This window comes from Panthera pardus, unplaced genomic scaffold (assembly GCF_024362965.1).
Source record: "Panthera pardus isolate Hobbes unplaced genomic scaffold, ASM2436296v1 HiC_scaffold_17, whole genome shotgun sequence".
Classification (NCBI taxonomy): domain Eukaryota; kingdom Metazoa; phylum Chordata; class Mammalia; order Carnivora; family Felidae; genus Panthera; species Panthera pardus.
Window position 1 is genome coordinate 146,627,976 of NW_026526732.1, and position 25,833 is coordinate 146,653,808.

Below are 25,833 nucleotides of genomic sequence, written 5' to 3' on the forward strand. Positions count from 1 at the left end.
AGTTATTTAATATTTATTCAATAAATGCTTGCTGACCACTGGGCTGGTGTTCAGGTCAGTGTTGGCCACCATCAACGGGAAAATGAAGAATGTGCTGTGCCCACCATCGAGTTTAGTGTACGTGGTAGGCATTTAAACAAATAACTGTATAGCCTTATATGGTAAGAACTATGATAAGACAACTTCATCAAAAAGAATCACCATGTAGTACTAACAAACAACTACTAGAGCCAAAATGCCTGTGTTTGAATCCCAGGACCATAAACTATTGCTTGGACCTTAGGGAAGTTGCTTAACCTCTTCCTGGCTTAGCTCCCTCATCTGTAAAAGGGAGACAATAATAATACCTACGTCATGTGATCATGGTTGTAAGGACTGCATAAGATAATTCTTATAAATCACCTAGCACATGGTTAGGCATGCAGTAAATGGTGAACAATGTTTGCATTGTCAGTAATAAGAATCACTTCTAAAAACCCAGCTCTCTTGAATTCCACACACATCCGGGAATCCTTCCAGGCCTCTTCAGGGTCACACAAGGGATGAGCTCTGGAACTCAGAGTCATTTCCCCTCTCCCTTCCAATAAGAGGCTTCAGCCCCACTTTGCAGCCATCAGTGGCTGCTGACTCTTCTATCTACTAGGCACCTTTCGGAAGCCACAATTCTTATTCCCTTCACATACCTAGGGGCCCTGAAAGGCGGAGTAGAAGCTGAATCCCAGAGATGTACTTGTCTCTGCACTCTGACCCGTACTTCCAGCTCAGAGAGGGCTGATCTGTTGATAGATGCCTCTCTGGGGAGGGTCATACAACTATGGCTTTATCCCCTACCTTTTCTTTCTGAACTGAGACCTCACTGCCATAAAGTAGATTCAGAAGGCGAAAACTTGATCTTTCTATTTGGAAACAACAGCAGGACATAGGGCACCAGCTTTAGAAGCTCACACCAGGTCTTCCAGGTGGTATAAACATAGCTATGGCTGAGAACTCATGACCATGGCTGGTGAGAAAGGGAGATCCTCCTGAGGACTTCACCCAATCTTTAGCCCACTCTACCCTGCAAGCGAAATCAACTGAGAGGCGACCTAGCTGCTTCTTTGCAAGGCCTGGAAATAGGTCTTTGCCACCCAGCCTGGGCAACCCTAGGACCTCAGGTGCCCATTTGGCACCTTCAGGATAGCAGCATACCTCATCCATTTTTGTCTGGCTGGGTGGGGAGAAAATGATTCTTCGTTAGTTCTGCCGTGATTGTCTTGCCTCCCTCACGGTAGACAGAGGGTTCACTGCTGGGAACAGAAAAGACCAAAACTCCAAGGTCTGGGGGACAAGTTCTTTTTCTGAAACTCTTTATTAATCTAGGGCAGTTGCATCAACAGGTCATGGTAGCAGGAAGAAGCCTGTTCAAGCACAATCAACAAGGCAGAACAGGTTTGGCAGGGTGGTTTCGAGTAACTCTTTACTGAAAAGGAGCAATTACTCATTCTTGAAATGTCTTCTCTTAGATGTATTTTCTCTTTGAGCCCATTTTATTAGCACGGGAAGCTTTCAGCCAGACTCTAGGGGTGCCAAGTCGGAAAGCTGGAAATAGAAACATAAGTGGCTTTTTTGTTGCTTAATACTTTCGTAGGAGCTGAGCTCATGGTTTGGAATGGTGTGCACAAGCACGAGTGTATGCACACGCGCGGACACGTCATTCTGCCATTCTGCTGCCCCAGGGCATGGTGTCTGGAGTGACTGGCTGTCACTGGAGAAAAGGGAAACACGTTTATTAAGCTCCAGTTCGTGTTGGCACTAGACAGTGTGCTTTCATTATGTTATCTGATGGGATTTGATTTTGAGGGGTTTTTTAACTGATGAGGAAACTGAGACCCAAAGAGGTGACACAATCTGAACAAAATCGCATAGTTAATACACGGCAAAGACAGGAGCCCAAATTATCAGATTCCAGAGCTTACATTCTTTCCATTGAACACACTGCCTGTATATATGAGACTTTTGAAATCTTGGCCTGAGTGTAACCTGCTCCCTGTAACTCTCTCACTGCAGTTGATGAGCCTGAGTTTTTCAAATAAGTAAGCACCAATGAGTAGCAAGGCGTTCCACATACAAGGGACAGCTCCATGAGAAGTTAAATCTCATTGTATGCAATTTATTCTTCAATAAACGTGACTTTAAAAAAAATGTTGGGTATAGGGACGCCTGGGTGGCTTAGTTGGTTAAACATCCAACTCTCGGTTTCAGCTCAGGTCATGATCTGACGATTTCATGAATTCAAGCCCCACATTGGGCTCCATGCTGACAGTGTGGAACCTGCTTAGGATTCTCTCTCTCCTTCTCTCTCTGCCCTTCCCCCACTCACGCTGTTTCTGTCTCTCTCATAATAAATACATAAACTTTAAAAGAAGAAAAAAGATGTTGGGTATAAAATGCACCTAGAAAACAATAATAAAATGATCATCAACTCAATTAAAAAGTACAAACGAGGGGCACCTGGCTGGCTCAATGAGTAGAGCATGTGACTCTTGATCATGGGGTCATGAGTGCAAAGCCCACATGGGGCATAGAACTCACTTGAAAAGTGATAACAATAAAATATAAATCTTTAAAAACATACAACTGAAAAGGAAATATAGATGTCCATTAAAGATCTGAAAGGATACTCATCCTCACTTATAATATTATCAAGCCAAACTAAAAGTCACTGAGATTTATTTATTGCTTATTGGATTGGTAAAGATCCAAAAGATTGATAACATGTAGGTTAGCCATAAGTGTGGGAAAATAGGGGCTTTCATACATTACCGGCATTGGGATAATTCCTATTAAGGGCAATTTGGTCACGTCTATCAAAACTCCATGTGTATATACCCTTTGACTCAGCAACTTTACTTCTACGAATTTATTTTACAGTCACAGTTGCAGGTATGCAAAATGATGTACATACGAGGTTTTTCACTGAAGCAATGCTTGAAAGAAAGAGCAAAAACCTGAAAAGTTAAATGTCCGTCAATAAAGGCCTGGATGAATAAATCAGCACGGGAAGCTTTCAGCCAGACTCTTAGGGGTGCCAAGTTGGAAAGCTGGAAATGGAAACATTAAGTGGCTTTTGTGTGGCTTAATACTTTAGTAGGAGCTGAGCTCGTGGCTTGGAACGGTGTGCACAAGCACGAGCGTACGGACACGCACGTGCACGTCATTCTGCCATTCTGCTGCCCCATCCGTGCAATGGAATACTATGCAGGCGTAGAAAAGAATGAAAAATACTTTTATGTACTGATATGGAAAACACTCCAACGCATATCACTGATCGAAAAAAGCAAGATGAGAGACGCCTGGGTGGCTTAGTTCATTAAGCGTCCCCCTTCAGCTCAAGTCATGATCTCGACCTGCATGTGGGGCCTGCCTGGGATTCTCTCTCTCCCACTCTCTCTGCCCCTCCCCCACTCACGATTTTTCTCTCTCTCAAAAATAAATGAACTTAAAAAAAGAGAAAAGCAAGAGGCAGAACAATGTACACAGTAGATACCATTTATATAACAAAGAAGGGAGATACTCCATATGTATAATATCTTATAAATGCTTCCAAAATCTCTTAAAGGATACACAAGAAAACCAATAACAGGGGTTATCTGTTGTGGAAGGTAAAGATGGGAGGGATATATTTCACTGTGTACCTTTTCAAAATTTTGATGTTTACACTTCATGAGTTTTTAAAATTATGGTTGCCTTTAAAGTAAGGAAAGAAAAGAAAAACACTGAGGCACTGGGGCATACCACATGAGCTGGCTGCACTGTGGGACCGTGTCCCCAATCTATGCTCTACAGCCTGCCTTCTTGAACAGATGGACTCTTCGTTGAATGACTCAAATACCATGCAGCCTCCTAAACTGACACCCTTGAACCCACTCCCCCCAAATCCTTGTGATCGTGGGAAGGAGTGCGGCGGCTTTGTTAGGTGTTCTCAGATTGCAAGTGATTCACCCTGGTTGATGACTCTAATCTAAGCTCCATCGACAACATGTGAGGCTTATTCCACTTGAAAAAGCGACTTTTAGTCCCGAGATTTTAGTCCTAAGAACCCAACGCTCTCGTTCCTTATCTCTTAGATGTCCTTTAAAATGTTTCATTTGCTCACCAGAAAAAGTCTGTTTGGCTCTTGGCCTTCTGAGTTTAAAGGAGAAAAATTTGCTGGGGCGCCTGGGTGGCTCAGTCGGTTAGACGTCTGGGGGCACCTGGGTGGCTCAGTCAGTTAAGCGTCTGACTTCGGCTCAGGTCATGATCTCACAGTTTGTGAGTTCAAGCCCCGCGTCACACTCTGCTGTCAGCTTGCTCAGAGCCTGGAGTCGGCTTCAGATTCTGTCTCCCTTTCTCTCTGCCCCTCCCCCGCCCACACTCTGTCTCTTTCAAAAATAAATAAACATTAAAAAAATTATAAAAAATAAAAAAATAAACGTCTGACTTAGGCTCAGGTCATGATCTCCAGCTTCCTAAGTTTGAGCTCCGCATCAGACTCTGCACTGACAGCTCAGAGCCTGGAGCCTGCTTTGGATTCTGTGTCTCCTTCTCTCTCTATGTCCTTCCCCTACTTGTGCTCTGTCTCTCTCCCTTTCTCTCTCAAAAGTAAATATTTTAAAAAGTCTTTTTAAAGATTAAAAAAAGAGGAAGAAAAATTTGTTCATTTGATTCCAGCATTAATGTAAAGTACTTGAGATCCACAACCTGGAGGCAGGAAAACATTTCTTTGGATATAGAAAGCAAATAGCCACTTAAAAGTTTGACAAATTAGGGATGCCTAGGTGGCTCATTCGGTTAACCATCGAACTCTTGGTCAGCTCAGGTCATGGTCTCAGGGTTCATGAGTTCGAGCCCCACATTGGGCTCTGTGCTAACGAGGTGCAGAGCCCGCTTAGGATTCTCTCTCTCTCTCTCTCTCTCTCTCTCTCTCTCTCTCTCTCTCTCTCTCTCCTCTCTCTCCCCCCCCCCGCCCCTCTCCCAATTGTGCTCTAAATCTTTCTCTCTCTCTCAAAAAAATAAACTTTTAAAAAATTTAAAAAAATAAAAGTTTGATAAATTAGCTTTGTCAGAATTGAAAACTTCTGCTAATGACAAGACATAGTTAAGAAAACGAATAGGAGGGGCATCTGGGTGGCTAGGTCAGTTAAGTGTCTGACTTCAGCTCAGGTCATGATCTCATGGTTGTGAGTTTGAGCCCCACATCGGGCTCTGCAATGGAAGTGTGGAGCCTGCTTGGGATTCTGCCTCTCTCCTCTCTCTCTGCCCCTCCCCTCGAGCTTTCTCTCTCTCTCTCCAAATAAATAATAAAAACTTAAACAAAAGAATAGGAAAGGGACGCCTGGGTGCTCAGTCAGTTGAGCATTCGACTCTTGATTTTGGCTCAGGTCATGATCCTAGGGTCTTGGGATTGGGATTCTCTCTCTCTCTCTCTCTGTCCCTCTGTCCCTCTCACCCACTCGCACTTGTTCTCTCACTGAAATTTAAAAAAACTGGCGCCACCTGGGTGGCTCAGTCAGTTGAGTGTCAGACTTTGGCTCGGTCATGATCTCATGTTGTGGGTTTGAGCCCCATGTCCAGCTTTGCACTGACAATGTGGAGCCTGCTTCGGATCCTTTGTCTCCCTCTCTCTCTGCCCCTCCTCCCCTCACACTCTCTCCCTCTCAAAAATGCATAAACATTAAAAAATTAAGTTAAATTAAATTTAAAAAAGAAAATGGAATGGAAAACCATAGACTGAAACAATATATATTCATGAAACATTTATTTCACAAATGACTTGCACCCAAAATGTATTTTTAAAGACCAATAAGAAAATGACCTCAAAATATTTAATGAGCAAAAGACTTGGGCATTCACAAAAGAAAATATACAAAAGACCAATGAACCCATGAAAAAGTGCTCAAAAGTGTTATGCATTAGGGAAATGTACAAATTATAATCACAGTGAGATACCATCCCAAACTCACTATAATGGCTAAAATTAAAAAGACTGAAAATACCAAATGTTGGCAAAAGTGGATTAACTAGGATACTCCTCTGTTGCTAGCAGGAGTGAAAAATGGTACAACTGCTTTGGGAAAATGTTTGGCAGCTTCCTATAAAGTTAAATACCCGATGACTCAAGAATTTCACTCCTGAGCAATTACTTCAAGCTAAATGAACAGTATGTCTTTGCAAAGACTTGTACAAAAATGTTCAAAGATGTTATTTTCCATAATAACCTCAGGCTGGAAACAACCCAAATGGGCATCCCAGAATGGTTAAACAGATTTGTACAATAGAAAATTAGTCAACGGTAAAGAGGAACAAACTACAGATATACACAGCAGTGTGAATGAACTTTGTAGATACAAACGTTATGTGGAACCAAGAATGCCAGACATAAAAGAGTTCAGTGTTTTCAATTATATAAGGACCTAGAACAGGTAAATCTAATTTATGGTGGAATAAAATGAAAAAATTGGTTGCATCTGGGGGTGTCAAATTGCTGAGGCAATGAAAATGGTGAAAATATTCTATATTTTGGTAGGGATGTGAGTCTCATCAATGAAGGCATTTGTCAAAAGTCATCAAATTATGCCTTAAAAGGTGTGCATCTCGGGACACCTGGGTGGCTTAGTCAGTTAATCGTCCAACTTGGTTTGGCTCAGGTTATGATTTCATGGTCATGAGACTGAGTCCTGAGTTGGGCTCCACACTTGGCTTGGAGCTTGCTTGGGATTCTTTCTCTCTTTCTCTCTGCCTTCTACCCCTGGCTTGTGTTCTCTTTCTCTCTCTCTCTCTCTCTCTCTGTCTCTCTCTCTCTGTCTCTCTCTCTCAAAATAAATAAACTTAAAAAATTTAATACTTATTTTTGAGAGAGGGGGGAGGGAGGGACAGAGAGAGAGAAGGAGACACAGAATCTGAAGCGGGCTCCAGGCTCTGAACTGTCAGCACAGAGCCCAACACAGTGCTCGAACCCACGAACCACAAGATCTTGACCTGAGCCGAAGTTGGACACTCAAAACCAACTGAGTCATCCAGGTGCCCATAAATAAGAAAACTTTTTAAAAAATGTGTGAATCTCACTATCCATCCTCCTTCCCCCCAAATCTGTAAATAAATATTGACCTATACTTGGTAGATTAGGCTTGAGTAGATGAGAAAATACACTGAAGGTAATGGCAGCCAATTTTCTCACAGTTCAAAAAAGGGAATTACAAAAAGAGGGAATATGCCATGTGATGTTGGATTAGAATTAGAGGTATCAGTAGGAACTTGTGGTTTTACACAGATTTCCTGGCTTTGTCCACTGAGAGAGCCTAGAGAAGCAATGACATACCACTGACAATGGGCATCTTGGTTTCTAAATGCCATTCTCCAAAAAGGGGAACCAGGGTTTCTTGGAGAACAGATTTGGCAAAGAAAGAATGAGATGAACCTGAAATCTCTTCTTGTGCCAGAAAGTAGGAAAGTAAGTGCTCAACGAACACTGGGGTTATATCAAAAGAACACAGGAGCCAGCCTGAAGGGGCTCCCGGTGGCCAAATCTGGGATGATCTGAGCATCAAAAATAAATAATGATGTTACCGGATTATAACCTATGGAATCAAATAAGAATCCACAAGTCTATTCTGATATAAATTTAAAAAATGAGTAAGTAATGGAAAATAAAGAGATCTTCCTGAAGAACAGAATCCTATCTGCTAATATAGAAGGAATGACAGAGTTAGAAAATCATCATGGATATGGAAACTTGAGGGTTAATGTGTGATAAGGAAAATTCTCAAAGTATCTCTTCCCAAATTACTTTTTAGCTATCTAGGGGAAAATAATAAGTTTACAGTGGAGAGTTCTGGCAGCCTCCACCACAACCAAGTGATCAAAATAAACATTATTAATATTGGAACAGACCAACATCATGTACCTCCTGCAATCATATTATATTCCTGTCAAAATGCATAATCTGAATTCAAGGTTGAGGGAACATCAGCCAAACAAAAAATGAGTGATGTTCTGCAAATAAAAGGCTCTACTTTTCAAAAATGTCAAGGTCAAGAAAGACAAAGTAAGGCTGAGGAGTTGTTTCAGGTTAGAGGAAACTAAACATTCAAGACAACCGAATAAATGCAAAGTATAATTCTGAACTGGAGATTCAATTGAGAACCAAAATAGGCATAATGGATACTATCTGGGCAAATATTTTTAATATAGGACTGTATTAGTTTCCTATGACTGCTGTCACAAGTTACCACAAATTTGGTACATTATAATAAGGCACATTTATTATCTGACAGTTCTGAAGACCAGAAATCTGAAATCAGTTTCACTGGGCTGAAATCAAGGTGTTGGCAGTTGTGTTCCCTTGGTAGGGGTAAAGCATACAATGTCCCCAACTTACTTTTGAATAAATCACAAATGGGGCAAGATATAAACAATTAAGGAATCTGGGTGAAAGGTGTACAGGAGCTCCACAATTTGAACTATTTTTGGAACTCATCTGTAAGTTTGATTATGTTAAAAAAATTTTTTTAAATGCTTATTTTTGAAGGAGAGAGAGAGACAGAGTGTGAGCAGGGGAGGAGAAGAGAGAGTGGGAGACACAGAATCTGAAGCAGGCTCCAGGCTCTGAGCTGTCAGCACAGAATCTAACGCGGGGCTCAAACCCACCGAGCGGTGAGATCATGACCTGGGCCGAAGTCAGATGCTTAACTGACTGAGCCACCCAGGCACCCCTGATTACGTTATAATTTAATGGTACCAATAGAATAACTAGTAGGGATCACAGAAGCAGGGCTATAAGACTAAAGTTTCATGACAGTTCTAAGGTCACTGGGATAGATTCCTAATCAGAGGCAGGAAAATGGGTTCGATACTTCCTTGCATTTGTATGATGTTTGTTTTTTAAATTATTTCACAGCAAGGCCTGATTTGATCTTTGTAATAACCTTGTGGGATTAGAAGGGCAGGTATATTTTTTAAATGTTTATTTTGAGAGAGAGAGAGAATGTGAGACAGAGAGAGAGAGAGAGAGAGAGAGAGAGAGAGAGAGAGAATTGCAAACAGACTCCATGCTCACTGTAGAGCCCAACACAGGGCTTCATCTCACAACCATGAGATCATGACCTGAGCCAAAATAGATGCTCAACCGACCGAGCCACCCAGGTGCTCCAGAAGAGCGGATATCCTATTCCCAATGGACAAATGAAAAACTGAGTCACTTAAGATCCACATGAGGTTAGTGGCAGACTTAGAAATGAGAGTAACTCCTGACATGCTGTGCTAATTGTAAGAAAGTGGTTAAGAGTGGCTGAAGTCAGACAGACCTGCACTCAAATCCTGGCTACAACTTTTCCAGTTGTCTTACTGAAGGTAGGCAGGTTATGCAAATCAAACCTGAAATGTCAGCAGCTTGGCACAACCAATCTAATGTTTTTTTATTGTTCCCATTACAGTGAAACGTAGGCCAGTTGGTTCCCTTGATGAGGCTCTCCTCCAGGCAGTTATTCAGGGATCTAGGCTCTGTCTTTGGGAGGGAGGATGGGGTGAGGTAGTCCTTGGCTTCCAGCTGTGTGGATAAGGAAGAGAAAGTAGAAGTGTGGGTGGGATGTTTTAAACTGGGAAATGGGACATATCACATCTACATTCGATTGACCAGAATTCAATCCATTAAATGCATGGAGATCTGGAAAATGTCGTCTTTCTGTGTGGCCAAAAGGAACATAAAACAGTTGGGTAAATACCCAGCTTTGGCTCTGTCATGCTGGCTATGTAAACTCCAGTAATTTAAAACAACAACAACAGATGAAAATCTTAAACAAAACAAAACCAAAAACCTGAACAATTTATTTAAACTCTTTCTAGATTTTCTCCTTCATCAAATGAAGGCAGTAAGACTACATAGGGTTGTTGCATTAAATGAAGCACCTAGGGGCCCCTGGGTGGCTCAGTTGGTTAAGAGTCTCTTGGTTTCGGCTCATCATGATCTCATGGTCCATGAGTTCTAGCCCTGCCTCGGAGCCTGCTTGGGATTCTCTCTCTCTCTCTCTCTCTCTCTCTCTCTCTCTCTCTCTCTCTCCCTCTCTCTCTCTCTCTCTCTCTCCCTCAAAATAAATAAACTTTATTTAAATTTTTTTTTAATATTTACTTATTTTTGAGAGAGAGAGAGAGAGAGAGAGAGAGAGAGAGAGAGAGACAGTGTGAGCAGGGGAGGGCCAGAGAGAGGGAGACACAGAATCCGAAGCAGACTCCAGGCCCTGAGCTGTCAGCACAGAGCCCGATGTGGGGCTCGAACTCACGAACCGCGAGATCATGACCCAAGCCGAAGTCGGACGCTTAACCGACTGAGCCACCCAGGCGCCCCTTAAATAAACTTTAAATGAAGCACCTAATGCACATGGTATGTAAAACACAGCGCCTCCTCACACGTGGTAAACCACAAATGCTTGTCATTGGTATTCTAAAACTTCTCATGTCTGTTACACTCCTAGTTACATTAATTCCCTGGCTGGGGGTGGGTTATTCATGCCAAACCTTTCCATGTGCTGCCCATTTGTACCTTGTTCTCTGCCTACAGTGTAATGGAGATTAGTCTCCCCAAAAAGAAAGATCAAGGCCTTGGAGTAGGGCCCACATGGCAGGACATAAGGTGAAAAGCAGTGGGTTACAGAGTGTCATTTTGCAAAATTTACCGTCATGGAGATGCATGGGGGGCATTGCAGGCACCCCTGAACCCCCTGGGGTTGCTGACATGGCCCTTCTGTTCTAAACAACAGGTGTGGACAAACTTCCAACAAAGCTGGCTAAGGAGTCTATTCTCAACTCAGGAATTGAGAGGGAAAAGAAGGAGTGGTATCCAGGAGAGGTCAGATGTTACATCTGTTGGGAGTTGACAACTTTCCCCACACTCAGTGCCACAGTAGTTTAAGGTGGCCCAACTAATGCCATCTAAAGAGACCTAACTAAGGACACTCTGGGCTTCCTGGTGACCTAAGAACAGAACGCTGGAATTCATGAACAGGAGCAGGAGCCTTTCTTTTCTCCCAGATGGAAATGTCCTTTTCATTCTGGAAATGGGCACCTAGGGCCGGAATTTGAGACCTGCAGCTTACATAGACCCTACTCCATTTTCTACACACAGCGAAACCAGAATTTGGCCCACCACAGAGGGTGGTTTAACCTACCACCAATCTTCCAGAGTTGAGAAGTTTGGCAAATTTGGTACACAGTGTAATTCATAGTGGTATAGCCAAAGTATTCCTCTCTTGGATTAGATGACCCACATTTGAGAACACAGTAAAGTAAAAACTCAAGACTCCAGATCAAAATCTGAATCCACTGGGGCTTAGTCGGTTGAGCGTCGTACTTTGGCTCAGGTCATGATCTCGCAGTTTGCGGGTTCAAGCCCCTCATTGGGGCTCTATGCTGACAGCTCAGAACCTGGAGCCTGCTTTGGATTCTGTGTCTCCCTCTCTCTCTGCCCTTCCCTCACTCGCTTTTTCTCTTTCTCTCAAAAATAAATAAACATTAAAAAATATATAAAGAAAAATGAATCTACTTGAAACAAATAGCAACTTTCACTGAAGCCTTAACTCAAACATGCAACTTTTGGTCATTCTTTCTTTATTTTTTTAATTTTTTTTTTAACGTTTATTTATTTTTGAGACAGAGAGAGACAGAGCATGAACGGGGGAGGGTCAGAGAGAGGGAGACACAGAATCTGAAACAGGCTCCAGGCTCTGAGCTGTCAGCACAGAGCCCGACGCGGGGCTTGAACCCACAGACTGCGAGATCATGACCTGAGCCGAAGTCGGCCGCTTAACCGACTGAGCCACCCAGGCGCCCCAACTTTTGGTCATTCTTATGAGAAGCCCTCCCAACATCGCTAGTGGTTAATTGCAAACCTTGAACTTCTTTATTGCTCAAATCAACATGAGGGGGTTCAGAACTCCTCTCGTGGCGCCTGGGTGGCTCAGTTGGTTGGGCTTCTGACTTCGGCTCAGGCATGATCTCACAGCTTGTGAGTTTGAGCCCCATGTCGGGCTCTGTGCTGACAGCTCAGAGCCTGGAGCCTGCTTTGGATTCTGTGTCTCCCTCTCTCTCTCTGCCCCTCCCCCACTTGTGCTCTGTCCCTCTCAAAAATAAGATAAACATTAAAAAAATAAAAAAAAAAAAGAGAACTCCTCTCATCTCCATGTAAGACCAAAGTCCAGACAGCCTTCCCCCGAGATCAATGTGAGGCCCTGCTTAATTGTGCTGTGTTTGCTGACTGAACTAACTCCCTGACCTCTGGGACTCTGGACCTGTCTCTACGGTCCTGTTTTGTTTCTCCCTTACCTTATTTATTTTGAGTTTTATTTATTTTTTTAAATTGAGAGAGAGATTGGGAGAGAGAGTGCAAGCGGGAGAGGGGCAGAGGGAGATAGAATCTTAAGCAGGCTCCACACTCAGTGAGGAGCCCCACAAGGGGCTTGATCCTGTGACCCTGGGATCATGACCTGAGCCAAAATTGAGAGTCGGACACTCAACTGGCTAAGCCACCCAGGCCTCCCACCCTTTTACTTTAGTGATCTTGGTGGACTTGATTCCTTTCTGCCAGTATGTGCCAGATCCTGGGAAGTCTTGCTTTCCTACCACTTATCAAAGGTGGCTCCAGAATTTCTGTCATGGGGTTCTTAAAAGGGACAGGCTGTTTGGAAGGTGATTAGGCATGTCTCTCTTGTTGTGCATTTCCAGGGGTATCCCTTACCCGGTATTTCACATAAATGATACCCCTTAGAGCTATGGGACTTAAGGGCTCTGAATTTCAGGAGTTAGGAAGCTGAATTTCCCTAGTACGTTTTCTACTTAAACTGCCTGTTTATTTGGAGTGTCTTGATGAGTAGGGAGGCTAAAGCTACTCTCAAGCCACCTCTCAGTGGCTACCCACTGAGTAGCTACCCCCGTTACCCACCCATGACCGGAGGTGAAAATAAATGTGGAGAAAATTTGAAATCAAAGGTTGTGGAGTCTGCGGTTACCTCCGGCGCCTTCTGAAGGGTCAAGAAGCTACACGAAGTGAGCCTAAAATGAAAACTAGAGGAGGAAAGAAAAAAAGAGAAAAAATTTTCCAGAGGCAATTCTACATATATAAGCTCTTAATTCCTCTCTGCTGGTTCCAGGAATGATGGCTCATGAAACCATGGTGGTTAAAACGCTTTTCAGGGTACCTGTGTGGCTCAGTGGATTAAGCGTCTGACTCTTAATTTCAGCCCAGGTCATGATCTCCCTGTTCATGGGTTCGAGCCCCACGTTGGGCTCCACGTTGCCTGGGATTCTCTCCCTGACCCTCCCCCGCTCTCTCACTCTCTCTCAAAAATAAAAATAAGATTAAATAAATAAAAGGCTTTTCTGAAGAGGAAAGTAGTGTGGGGTCATGATTCAGGTGACTCAAGTTCACATTCCAAGTCCTGCAGCTTCAGTTCTTTAATTCTGTGAAATCTGCTTCTCTTTCCCAGTCAGTCTCTTGCTGTAAAATGGGATCAGTGACCCAGACCACCTCACAGGTTTCTGTGAGGCTCAAATAAGATAATGATATGAGAGTGTACAAAGGGATTTGGTTTGCTACGAATTTTAAGTTTCAGTTTATCTAAAATTTCTGACCTTCTTGGAATTTCCTCAAAAAATTTTAGGGAACCTGACAATCATTTCAAATGCAACTTGTTTTTGTAAACTCCCCTTCTTCCTCCCACATATTTCTGTCTAGAGTATCTGTAAAGTCCCCTTTTATTTTTTTAAAAAATATTTTTGATGCTTATTTTTCACACACACACACACACACACACACACACACACACACACACACAATGTGAGTGGGGGAGGGGCAGAAAGAGAGGGAGACACAGTCTGAAGCAGGCTCCAGGCTCTGAGCTGTCAGCACAGAACCCAACGCGGGGCTCAAACCCACCAACTGATAAGTCGGAAGCTTAACCAACTGAGCCACCCAGGAACCCCTAAAGTCCCCTTTAATAATGCAAGTGCCCTGGGGCACCTGGGTGGCTCAGTCGGTTGAGCATCCGACTTCGGCTCAGGTCATGGTCTCACACCTCATGAGTTGGAGCCCCGCTTCGGGCTCAGAGCCTGGAGCCTGCTTCAGATTCTGTGTCTCCCTCTCTCTCTGCCCCTAACCCACTCGCATTCTGTCTCTGTCTCTCTCAAAAATAAAAATAAACATTAAAAAAATTAAAAAATAATAAATAAAGATAAAATAATGCAAGTGCCCTGGGGGAAAGTCATGGCTGACACTCTTTCAGGTAACACCTTCTTTGTCCATGAATGCTTCAGCTCTGAGCAGGAATGAGATGTGGGCTGGGCCTTTGGGAAGGAAGGAAAGACCACAGCTTGGCAAAGAAACTCAGAGACCTGATAGCAGATGGCAGAAAACAAATTTACTTTGTCTCCTAATTCTGCTGAGGGGAAAACCCAGGCACGGCTACCTGTCATTTGGTAATGTGTGCCGATGCCTATCCAAAGGGGGGCGAATCATTTGTGTTCCTCTCTGTGATAACTGTATACCTTTGTAAATGTGTAAGTATAAATTATATTTAACCCCACCCCTTAACTGACAAATGATAAATGGCTGGATTAGAGTTGGGATCTGAGGTTCACCTGGAATCTGGGGTTTCAGCACTGTATCAGCCTTCATTTCAGTTCACCCACGAGAAGTAGAATAGGACAGGACTAGGAAAATAGTGAATTTTCTCGGGAGAAAAGCTTAGATTTGTCCTTTTGTACTGTGAAGGGAACCTGGCCATTTTTTTATGAGCTGCGTTTTTCAAACTCTGAATTTTTAGTCTTAATATTTATCATCCAAACACCAAATAAGCAGCTTTCCTCTTGCTGCTCTGACACCTTTTAATAAAACTTTTTTTTTTAATCTGCATTTTTTTAAGTTTATTTTTTTTAGTTTGAGGGGTTGGAGAGGGGCAGAGAAAGAGGGAGAGAGAGAGAATCCCAAACAGGCTCTGCACTGTCAGCACAGGGCCTGACATGGGGGTCCATCTCACAGACGGTGAGATAATGACCTGAGCCGAAATCTAGAGTCAGAGGCCAACTGAGCCACCCAGGCACCCCATTTTTAATAACATTTTAAAAAATTAAGGTATAATGAGGGGCGTCTGGGTGGCTTAGTCGGTTAAGCATCTGACTTCAGCTCAGGTCATGATCTCATAGTTCGTGAGTTTGAGCCCTGTATTGGGCTCTGTGCTGACAGCTCAGAGCTTGGAGCCTGCTTTGGATTCTGTGTCTCCCTCTCTCTCTGCCCCTCCCCTGCTTGAGCTCTGTTTCTCTCTCTCTCGGTCTCTCAAAAAATAAACATTAAATTTAAAAAAAAAATATTAACATATAATGATAACCAGTAAAGTGTGAAAATATTAAGCTTGATGAAGTTTTACCCATGTATATACCTGTGTAACACCAGATCACGTTACATTGAATGTTTCCAGCACCTTAGAAGGCTCTCATGGTTCCACCCAGTCAACAGCCTTGTTCTTCCTCCCCATCTTCCCAGAACCAACAATCCAGCCTCTATCAGCAGAAGTTAGTTTTGCCCATCTTATCAATACAATGAGACAGAATATGCGGCACGTATGTTCTTTCAACATTATGTCTGGGCAATTCATCCCTGTTGTTGCATATAGCAGGAGTTCGTGTTTGTACGCAGCATCCCGTTCTGCGGATAGATCACAATGCCAACGGTTCATTGGCATTGCACGTATCCAGTTTTTAGTGACTATGGATTGTAGTGCTGTGGGCATCCTTATGTTTCTGATAGTGGACATAAGCCTTCTCTTCCCTTAGATACATCTCTAGGAGAGAAATTGTTGGATTGGATGGTAAGCATGGGTTTAATTTCAATAGGTAAAGACGAACAGTTTTTCAAAAGTAGTTGTACCAGTTTATTCCCACCACAACTGTATGAGAGTTCTAGTTGTTCCTCAACCTTGCCAATACTCAGTATTTCCATTTTAAATAATTCGTGTCATTCTAATGAGCATGTATCTCATTTGTGGGTTTTAATTTGCAACCAGTGTCTTAAAAGGTACATAGGCTCATTGGGAATTTTGGATGTTCTCTTTTTTGAGTTTAAGAGCCTGTTTAAGTCCCTTACCCATTTTTTTTCCTTTGAAAATTTTTTATTTTAGAGAGAAAGAGCACATGTGCATGAGCAGGGGAGGGAAGAGAGAGAGAGAATCCCAAGCAGGCTCTTTGCTGTCAGTGCGGAGCCTGAGTTGGGGCTCAATCCCAAAACCCTGGGATCATGACCTGAGCTGAAATCAAGAGTTGGACGCTCAACCAACTGAGCCACCGAGGCACCCCAAGTCTCTTACCCATTTAACAATTGGGTTGTCTATCTTTTACTTAGTTATTTGTAGAAGTTTTTATAATATATATTTTGTATTTGAGTCCATTGTTGGATGCATGCATTATGAATATACTTTTTCAGTCTGTGACTCACCTTTTCACTCTCTTAATGGTGTTTTTCATAATTTTAACATAGTTCATTTTATCAATTACTTATTTTATGCTTGGTACTTTTTGTGTCCTATTTAAGAATCTTTTGCCTACTCTTGCTTTTTTTTTTTTTTTTTTAATTTTTTCTAGTGAGAGAGCACAAGCCAGGGAGAGGGGCAGAGGGAGATAGAGAGAATCTTAAGCAGGCTCCACGCTCAGAATGGAGCCCGACGTGGGGCTTGATCCCATGACCCCAGGATGATGACCTGAGCCAAAGTTAGTTAGATGCTTAACGGACTGCGCCATTCAGGCACTTCTCTCGCTTTTTCTTTTCTTTCTTTTTTTTTTTAAAACTTTATTTATTTATTTATTTATTTATTTATTTATTTATTTATTTATTTTGAGAGAGAGAGAACCAATGGGAACAGAGGCAGAGGATCCAAAGTGGGCTCTGTGCTGACAGCAGAGATGCAGGGCTCGAATTCATGAACCATGAGATCATGACCTGAGCTGAAGTCTAACACTTAACTGACTGAGCCACCCAGGCACCCCGCCTCTCACTTTTTAAAAACTAGACAATTATTCTTGTCAAAAGTAAATTGTAAACCTATTAGGGCAGATAGATTTTCACAAAGAAGAAAAGTAATCACCTATAATGATACCATCCAGCGAAATCTCTGCTAACATTTCAGTATATGTTTTAGTATTTATAAATGTTTATGCATATGGTTTTTGTTTTCTAAAAAAGTAGGATTATGTTGTATATACTTTTTAGCTAACCTTTTAAAACATATTTTATATAAATATCAATAAATATTCATACTCATCACTTATTGATTGTATAATAATTCATCATATGGAGATGCTAGGAGTATCATTTTTAAGTAGTTAAGTTCACATAGTAATTAATATGTGAACAAGCAATATCAGTAACACTAAACGGAACTGTCTTAAGGACTGAGAATCCTTTGGAGAAATCTATGAAGGCAATGATATCCAGTGTCAGAAATTTAGACTCAGTTCTGCTACTAGCTCCATGGCCATGGGAAAGTCACTTAACATCTCTCTACCCTGGAATTCTCCATGACATTCTCAAAATCAGAACATATTCTGTAAGGTTTTCTCAAACTCTGAATGTCTGAGGATTTACCCATCACAGACACGGTTGCTATGTGTCTTCCCCTCCTCTAGTATTTTGACTGACTCACTTGTCCAAATGATCTGTTAGGTCAGAGTAAACAAAAACCTTTGGGAACCGTGTGGCAAGGTAATCATGTCCTTGCAGCAGAATGAGTGTAGGGGATATCCATCACAGCTTTGCCTAAAATCAGCTGCGGGTGTGTGACCCCAAGGGACTTCCCTGGAGAGAGGAGCTAAGAAATGAAACTTTGCTTTTTATCAGAAAAAAGGTGGCTTAGAGAGTTAAGGACTTTCAGGGGGGAAATCACTGTTATGTTTAACTCTCAAAAATTGGGGAGAAAGAACCCTAATTTAAAAAAGACACCATAAAAGGTAAAAGCATAAAGACCTTATATTAAGACAGTTGAGCAGAGGAAATGCTATCGGGTGGATTACACTTGGAAATATCTCCTTGAATTGCTGGAATGACAGTTACGAATCTGATTTGGAGAGGGAAGGTCAGAAAACGGAATTTTGGTTAGTGTTTATTTGTTCACCATACCACTGTGGACCGCTCATCTCTCTGAGCCTGTGTCCTCATCTGCGAAATGAGGAAATGATAATATCTCGTAAGGTTGTCATGATGATTAGGGGACATAAGTGGTTTGACACAAGTAAAGCCCTTTAGCCACTCTTAGTACATGGCAAGTATAATTTCTTTTCTTTTGCAATTTTTAAAAATTGAGGTAAAATTCACAATCCATAAAAGTCACCATTTTAAAGTGTATAATTCAGGGGTATTCACTTTCGAATGCCCTCTCTCTGTAAAGAGAGATTTCCTACTATTCTTACTTTCTGATGTTATACTCTAATAAACTTTTGCCTGCTGCTCAAAAAAAAAAATAAAGTGTACAATTCAGTGGTTTTTCATATATTCACAAGGTTGTGCAACCACTACCAGTATCTAATTCCAGAACTTTCCCATCACCTCAAAAAGAAACCCTGTCCCCATTAGCAGTCACTCGCCATTACCCCTTCCCCACAACCTCTGGTAACCAGTAATCTCTGACGATTTACCTATTCTGGACATTTCATATAAATGGAATCTACAGTATGTGCTCTTTTGTGATTGGCTTTCATTAGCATAAAACATTCAATATTATTGCTATTGTTTTGTTTTCCCATTTCCTGTGACTTAAATAACATGAGAAGCAAATGGCATAATGGATATGGAACCTCTTTGTAAAGAAGAAATTGCTCTGGAAATCTAAGGATTGACTTATCCATTTAGGTATTCACTCTTGTGTGGGAATGGAGAGATGGCCACAGGGACTTCCTAGAGGGAAAATAAAATCATAAAGTTCAGAGATATGACAGAACTAAAAATATCTTCTGTTATCCAAAAATAAATTACCCACTTGAAAAATGCTCGGCTAACTTTCCTCCTAAAGCTTTTTGCTTGCTCAGTTAAGTTCTCTTTGCTGTGAGGCTGGCCACCACCAGTCCAACTCATCAAACTCCCCAAGCCTTTGAGCCATGCTATGCCTGGATGTGGAACATGGAGGCAGGGCTGTGGAGGATCTTAGGAGGAGGCTGTTGGCCATTTCCCACAGGCCAGCTGTCCATAATGGTCTCTGAACCACCCCACAGTGTTGGCGGAAAAGATCTGGAAGCAGATATTACATTTGATTTCTAATCTCTTCTTAATTGTGCTCTTGTGTAATCTAGCAGAAGCTTGGAGCCCACTTTTATTTTATTTGTGTAGATTATAACTCATTTGGGAACTTGCCCATTCAAATGGTCCTGCCCAAATGCAGATAGTAATTTAGTGACATTCAAAACTCTCAGGATCATTAGCTCAGACTCCAAATAAAAAATTTCTTCACTCATAGAATTAATTATTCTGCTTTGCATTGTCTCTCAGAGGATTTCTTGAAGACTTGAGGCCTCCAAAGAGGCTTCTCAGAGTTTATTGTCGGACTTATCCTCCTCATCCCAAGTCACAGATGACTTGGCCTTTACCGTAGCATCACCACAGTCTGCTAATGTTGGATGGTCTGTAGGTCTAGGTAGGGCTCGCTGGCTTTTGTCACGTGGTATGGTGGGAAATTGAAGTATTTCCTACCAACAGCAGAAGAAGGTGAGGAAAGACTGTCGAAATGTCTCTTTAGTGACCTGTGTGATGCCACAGGGTTTCACCTCCCTGTTTGTCCTGCCTCCCTCTTATCTGATAAAAAAAAATTTTTTTTTGAGGGGCTCCTGGCTGGCTCAGTTGGTACAGCTTGTGACTCTTGGTCTCAGGTTTGTGAGTTCAAGCCCCATTTTGGGGATAGAGTTTATTTTTTAAAAACTAAAATTTAAAAAATTTAAAAATTAAAAAAAAATTGAAGTGTTTCAAGAGGCAGTAGGGTGTGGTTGTTAAGAGATCAGACTCTGAGGCCAGTTTGCCTTCAAATACCAGGATCACCACTTACCAATACTATGACATTGGGCAAGTTTTCTCATCTGTAAAATGGAGGTACTCAGAGTAACTACCTTATAGGGTTGTTGAAATGATTACATTAATTAATACAAGCAAAGAACCCAACAGCGCCTATGACATAATAAGACTGTGTTTTCTGCTTATAAACATATACATCTATACATATAAAGAATAATATAATAAATATCCAAATCCTTACATGCAAATTCTAACATTATGATATATTTACTTTAGATATTTTTCAAAAAATTTTTTTAAGATTTTATTTTTAAGTAATCTCTATACCCAACATGGGACTGAAATCTACAACCCCAAGATCAAAAGTCTCACACTCTAACAACTGAGTCAGGCAGGTGCCCCTAGATACGTTTAAAGATATAAAATATTACATAAAGAGGGACGCCTGGGTGGCTCATTTAGTTAAGTGTCTGACTTTGGCTCAGGTGATGGTCTCACAGTTCATGAGCTTGAGCCCCACATCGGGCTCTCTGCTATCAGTTCGGTGGTCGCTTTGGATCCTCTGCCCCCCTATCTCTCTGTCCCTCCCTCCATCTCAAAATAAATAAATAAACTTAAAAAATTACGGAAATAATTACACACACATGCACATGTATACCTCCCCTATTACATTTCCTTCTTTTTCTTTCTTGAGATAACCATCCTCCTGAAATTATTATTTATTATTTACATATTTTTTAAGTTTATTCATTTATTCATTCATTCATTTTTAAGTAATCTCTACACCCATTGTGGTGCTCAAATTCACCACCCCAAGATCAAGAGTCACATTCCCTTTCAACTGAGTCAGTTAGGTGCCCCCACTTATTATTTTTAAAAGCTGATATATATAATTCCATAAAAATTGTATTCTAGTTTTACCTGTTTTTAAACCTTATAAAGGGGCGCCTGGGTGGCTCAGTCGGTTGAGCGTCCGACTTCAGCTCAGGTCACGATCTCATGGTTGGTGAGTTCGGGTCCCGCGTCAGGCTCTGGGCTGATGGCTCAGAGCCTGGAGCCTGCTTCCGATTCTGTGTCTCCCTCTCTCTCTGCCCCTCCCCCATTCATGCTCTGTCTCTCTCTGTCTCAAAAATAAATAAACATTAAAAAAAAAAAAACCTTATAAAAATTGCACCAGGGGTGCCTGGATGGGTCAGTCAGTTAAGCACCCAACTTCGGTTCAGGTCATGGTTTCCGGGTTCATGAATTAGAGCCCCACATAGGGCTCTGTGCTGACAGCTCAGAGCCTGGAGCCCGCTTTGGATTCTGTGCCCCCCTCCCCCCCCCCGTCTCTCACTCACTCATGCTCTTTCTCTCAAAAATAAATAAACATGAAAAAATTTTTTAATTGCATTATATTGTACAAATCCTTCCACCACTATTTTTCTCCTTCAACTTCATGGTTTTGAGATTTACCCATGTTGCACGTGTAGCTACTTCAGTCATTTTAATTGCTGTAGGTGTTTTGTTTCATGATTATATCACAATTGATTTATCCATGTCCCTGTTGACAGACATTTAGATTGCTTCCAATATTTTGCTCTTATAAGCATTGTTGCAATGAACATTCTTGTGTCTGTCTCCTTGTCACACATTTTCTAGGGCATCAACCTAGACGTGGACTTGCTGGGATGTAAGGAAAACTGCCTCTTCAGCTTTCCTAGGCATTACCAAATAATGGCTGTGCTGAGTGGTTGTCCTGATTTTCACTTTCCTGGTAGAGAACAAGCAGTTGTCTGACTCCACACCCTCAGCAATACTAATTAAGCTTGCCAGTTTCTTCATCTATCAAAGGGAAATCAATATCCATGGTTATGCTTCTTAAAGGTCTTCTGTAAATGAAGGGAATATCTTGTAGGATGTCATTGCCAATTCACTACGTGTTGGGCATCATAGTAAGTGCTTTATATACACTCTCCTACTTAGGTCTCTTACTGTCTCTAGGAGGTAGAATAGAAGATTTAGAAGGAGTAATTCATTCTTCCAACATCACATGGCTCATAGCTGACAGGGCTGGAATTTGAACTCAAGTGTGTCAGGCTTCAATTATAATTACCCCAATGCTGAGCTCATGCACAGTCTTTAGGAATGGCATTAAATCAACTCTTGGTGGTGGTGTTGAATTTCTGGTAGAATGCCTTCCAAGAATGAACAATCTGGAGAGATAATATGGTTGGCTACTGTTTGGGGGTTTATTTTTTCCAATTTTAAGTGGTATGTATTATGAATCATACAAGACTTTAATATAAATCATAGAAGGTTTTCGTGTGTATTGAAGGGGGAAATGTCACCCACAAACCCATGACCACACTTGACATAATATTGTCATTGTTCACTCTCTAGTTGATTTTTAGTGAGTGCTTTTTTTTTAAAGGAGGGTTTGTAGCCACTTTGGAGCTTGAAGTGACGACAACACCATGGATGACAAGTTACCCATAATGAGCCATTTCTAAATGCCAGACATTTATGCTATTTATGCTAAGTTTTGCACATATGTTAATTCCTGTCTTTTTTTTTTAAATTGAAATGCAATTCAAGTACCAGCAAATCCACCCTTTTAAAGTGTACAATTCTATCTTTTTAGATGAGGAACTAAGAACTGAAATATTCTTTTCTGTACGTGAAAGTTACAGAGGTTCAATGTCAGTTTAAAGCCTGATGCTTTGTTAATATGGGAGAAGGGAAAGTGGGTGGCGGATATAGCTAAAACAAGATTGGCCCTAAGTTGATAATATTGACACCAGGTGATGTATATATGGCAGTTTATTGTTGTGTCCAGTTTTTTAATATTTAAATTTTATTTATGTATTTATTTATATTTTAAAGTTTATTTTTTTTTTAATTTATTTTGAGAGAGAGAGAGAGAGAGAACAAGTTGGGGAGGGGCAGAAAGAGAGGGAGACAGAATCCCAAGCAGGTTCATCATGACCTGAACCAAAGTCAAGAGTCAGAAGCTTAACTGACTGAGCCACCAGGCACCCTTATTTATTTTTAATTTTTTAAGTTTATTTAAATCCAAGTTAGTTAACATATAGTGTAATAATGATTTCGGGAGTAGAATTCAATGATTCATCACTTATATTTAACACCCAGTGCTCATCCCAACAAGTGCACTCCTTAATGCCCATCACCCACTTATTCCATCTCCTCACCCAACACCCCTCAGGCAACCCTCAGTTTCTTCTCTGTATTTAAGAGTCTCCTAAGGTTTGCTTCCTTCTTTCTTTTTATCTTATTTTTCCTTCCCTTCCAGTATGTTCATCTGTTTTGTTTCTTAAATTCCACATAGGAGTGAAATCATATGATATTTATCTTTCTCTTATTTCACTTAACATGATACACTCTAGTTCCATCCACATTGTTGCAAATGGCAATATTTCATTCTTTTTGATTGCTAAGTAATATTCCATTGTATATATATACCACATCTTCTTTAACTATTTGTCAGTCGATGGACATTTGGGCTCTTTCCATAATTTGGCTATTGTTGATAGTGCTGCTAGAAACATTGGGGTGCATGTGCTCCTTCAAATCAGCATTTTTGTATCCTTTGGATAAATACCTAGTAGTGAAATTTCTGGGTCATAGGGTAGATTGGTTTTTAATTTTTTGAGAAGGGTTCATACTGTTTTCTAGAGTGGCTTGTACCATTTTCCATTCCCACCAGCAGTGCAAGAGGGTTCCCCTTTCCTTGCATCCTCACCAACACGTTGTTTCTTGTGTTGTTAATTTTAGCCATTATGACAGATGTGAGGTGGTATCTCATTGTGGTTTTGATTTGTATTTCACTAATGAGTGATGATGAGTATCTTTTCATGTGTCTATTAGCGATCTGGATGTCTTCTTTGGAAAAGTGTCTGTTCATGTCTTTTGCCCATTTCTTCACTGGATTATTTGTTTTTTGGGAGTTGAGTTTGACAAGTTCTTTATAGATTTTGGATACTCACCCTTTACCCATTTGTAAATATCTTCTCCCATTCCATTGGTTGCCTTTTAGTTTTGTTGATTGTTTCCTTCGTTGTGCAGAAGATTTTTATCTTGATGAGGTTCCAATAGTTCACTTTTGCTTGTTTCCCTTGCCTCCAGCGACATGTCTAGTAAGAAGTTGCTGCAGCTGAGGTCAAAGAGGTTGTTGCCTGTTTTCTTCCCTAGGATTTTGATGGTTTCCTGTCTTACATTTAGGTCTTTCACCTATTTTGAGTTTATTTTTATGTATGGTGTAAGAAAGTGGTCCAAGTTCAGTCTTCTGCATGTTGCTGTCCAGTTCTCCTGGGTCTACTTTTTTATATGTTTAAATTTTTCCATAATAAGAAGTAAAAAATGTTTTTTAAAGAAGTCTAGCATTATGCTTAATGAGAGATCTTTGTGTATTATATTTAGGTATTGAATGAATTTGGGTCTTTGATGTGAAAATCAACACAATACACTAACTTTATAAAACATAGTTTACAAACATTTCTATGTTTTATCTCATAACTACTCTCTGAGGTGGACAGTGTACGTGTTCCCATCTCCATTTCAGAGAAAAGAAAAGTGAGGTTCAAAGAGGTAGATCTGGGACTTTAACCCAATCTTCTCACATGGAATTCAGTGGTCTACTACCTTTTATTTGAAATGAATATAGCCTGCAGGGCACCTGGGGAGCTCCATCACCTAAGCATTGGACTCCTGATTTCAACTCAGGTCTTGATCTTATGGTCATGAGATAGGTCCTGGGGTGTGAGATTGGGCCCTGTGCCAGGCTCTGTGCTGGGCATGGAGCCTGCTTAAAATTCTCTTCCTAGGGGTACCTTGGTGGCTCAGTTGGTTAAGCGTGTGACTCTTGGTTTTGGCTCAGGTCATGATCTTGAGGTTCATGAGATCAAGCCCCGAGTCTGGCTCTCCAATGAGCGCATAGAGCCTGCTTGAGATTCTCTCTCTCTCTCTCTCTCTCTCTCTCTCAAAATAAATAAACTAAAAAAAAAAAAAAAAAGATTCTCTCTTCTTCTGTCCCTCCCCCCACACACATACACTCTCTCACACAGTTTCTCCCCCACTCCCCCTCCCCAAAATGAAATGAATACAGCCTTATTACTTTTTGCACATTAAGAATAATGTATCTTATTTTGGGGCACCCAGGCAGCTTGGTTGAGCATCCAATTCTTGATTTTGGCTCTGGTTGTGATCCCAGGGTTGTGGGATCAAGCCCCCCATCAGGCTCCATGCTGAGTGTGAAACCTGCTTAAGATTCTCCCTCCCTCTCTCTCTCTCTCTCTCTCCCTCTGCCTCTCTCCCCAGCTCCTGGTCTCTCTATAAAATAAGGTAAAATAAAACTTATTTGAAAACAATTTAGAAAAGTTACAAAGAAGAAAAATGTAATTACTCTTAACATTTTGTTTCTTATCTGCCAAATTTTTAAATTTTGTATAAAAATGAAATGTGATGAAATTTTCAAAATCTTTTTCTCTTGAACAATAAGGTATTGTAAACATGTTTCCATGTCAATAAATATTAATCTGGATTTATTATATGATGCTACCATAACTTTTTAAACTAGTCTTTTGTTGGACATTTAGTTGGTTTCTAATATTTCACTATTATGAACAATGGCAAAATAAACATTCTTGTACATGTTTCTCAGCTCACTTATTAAATTATTTTCATAAGATACCTGACTAGGAGCGGAAAATCTGGGTCAAACCATTTGTAAGGATTTTGGTACATATTGCAACCAATCTCACAAAGGTTGCAGTGGATTTACATTCTCAACC

The 25,833-nt window shown here is 41.1% G+C and overlaps 1 long non-coding RNA gene across 1 annotated transcript in view; it reads right to left on the reverse strand.

Moving 5' to 3' along the window:
• Positions 1 to 1,318: 1,318 nt before the first annotated feature.
• The window catches only part of LOC128777745 (uncharacterized), a 40,351-nt gene continuing 15,836 nt past the window's right edge, over positions 1,319 to 25,833 (reverse strand). Inside the window, exon 2 of the long non-coding RNA XR_008423097.1 lies at positions 1,319 to 1,578. This is a non-coding gene — a long non-coding RNA (uncharacterized LOC128777745). The remainder of the gene's footprint in view (positions 1,579 to 25,833) is intronic.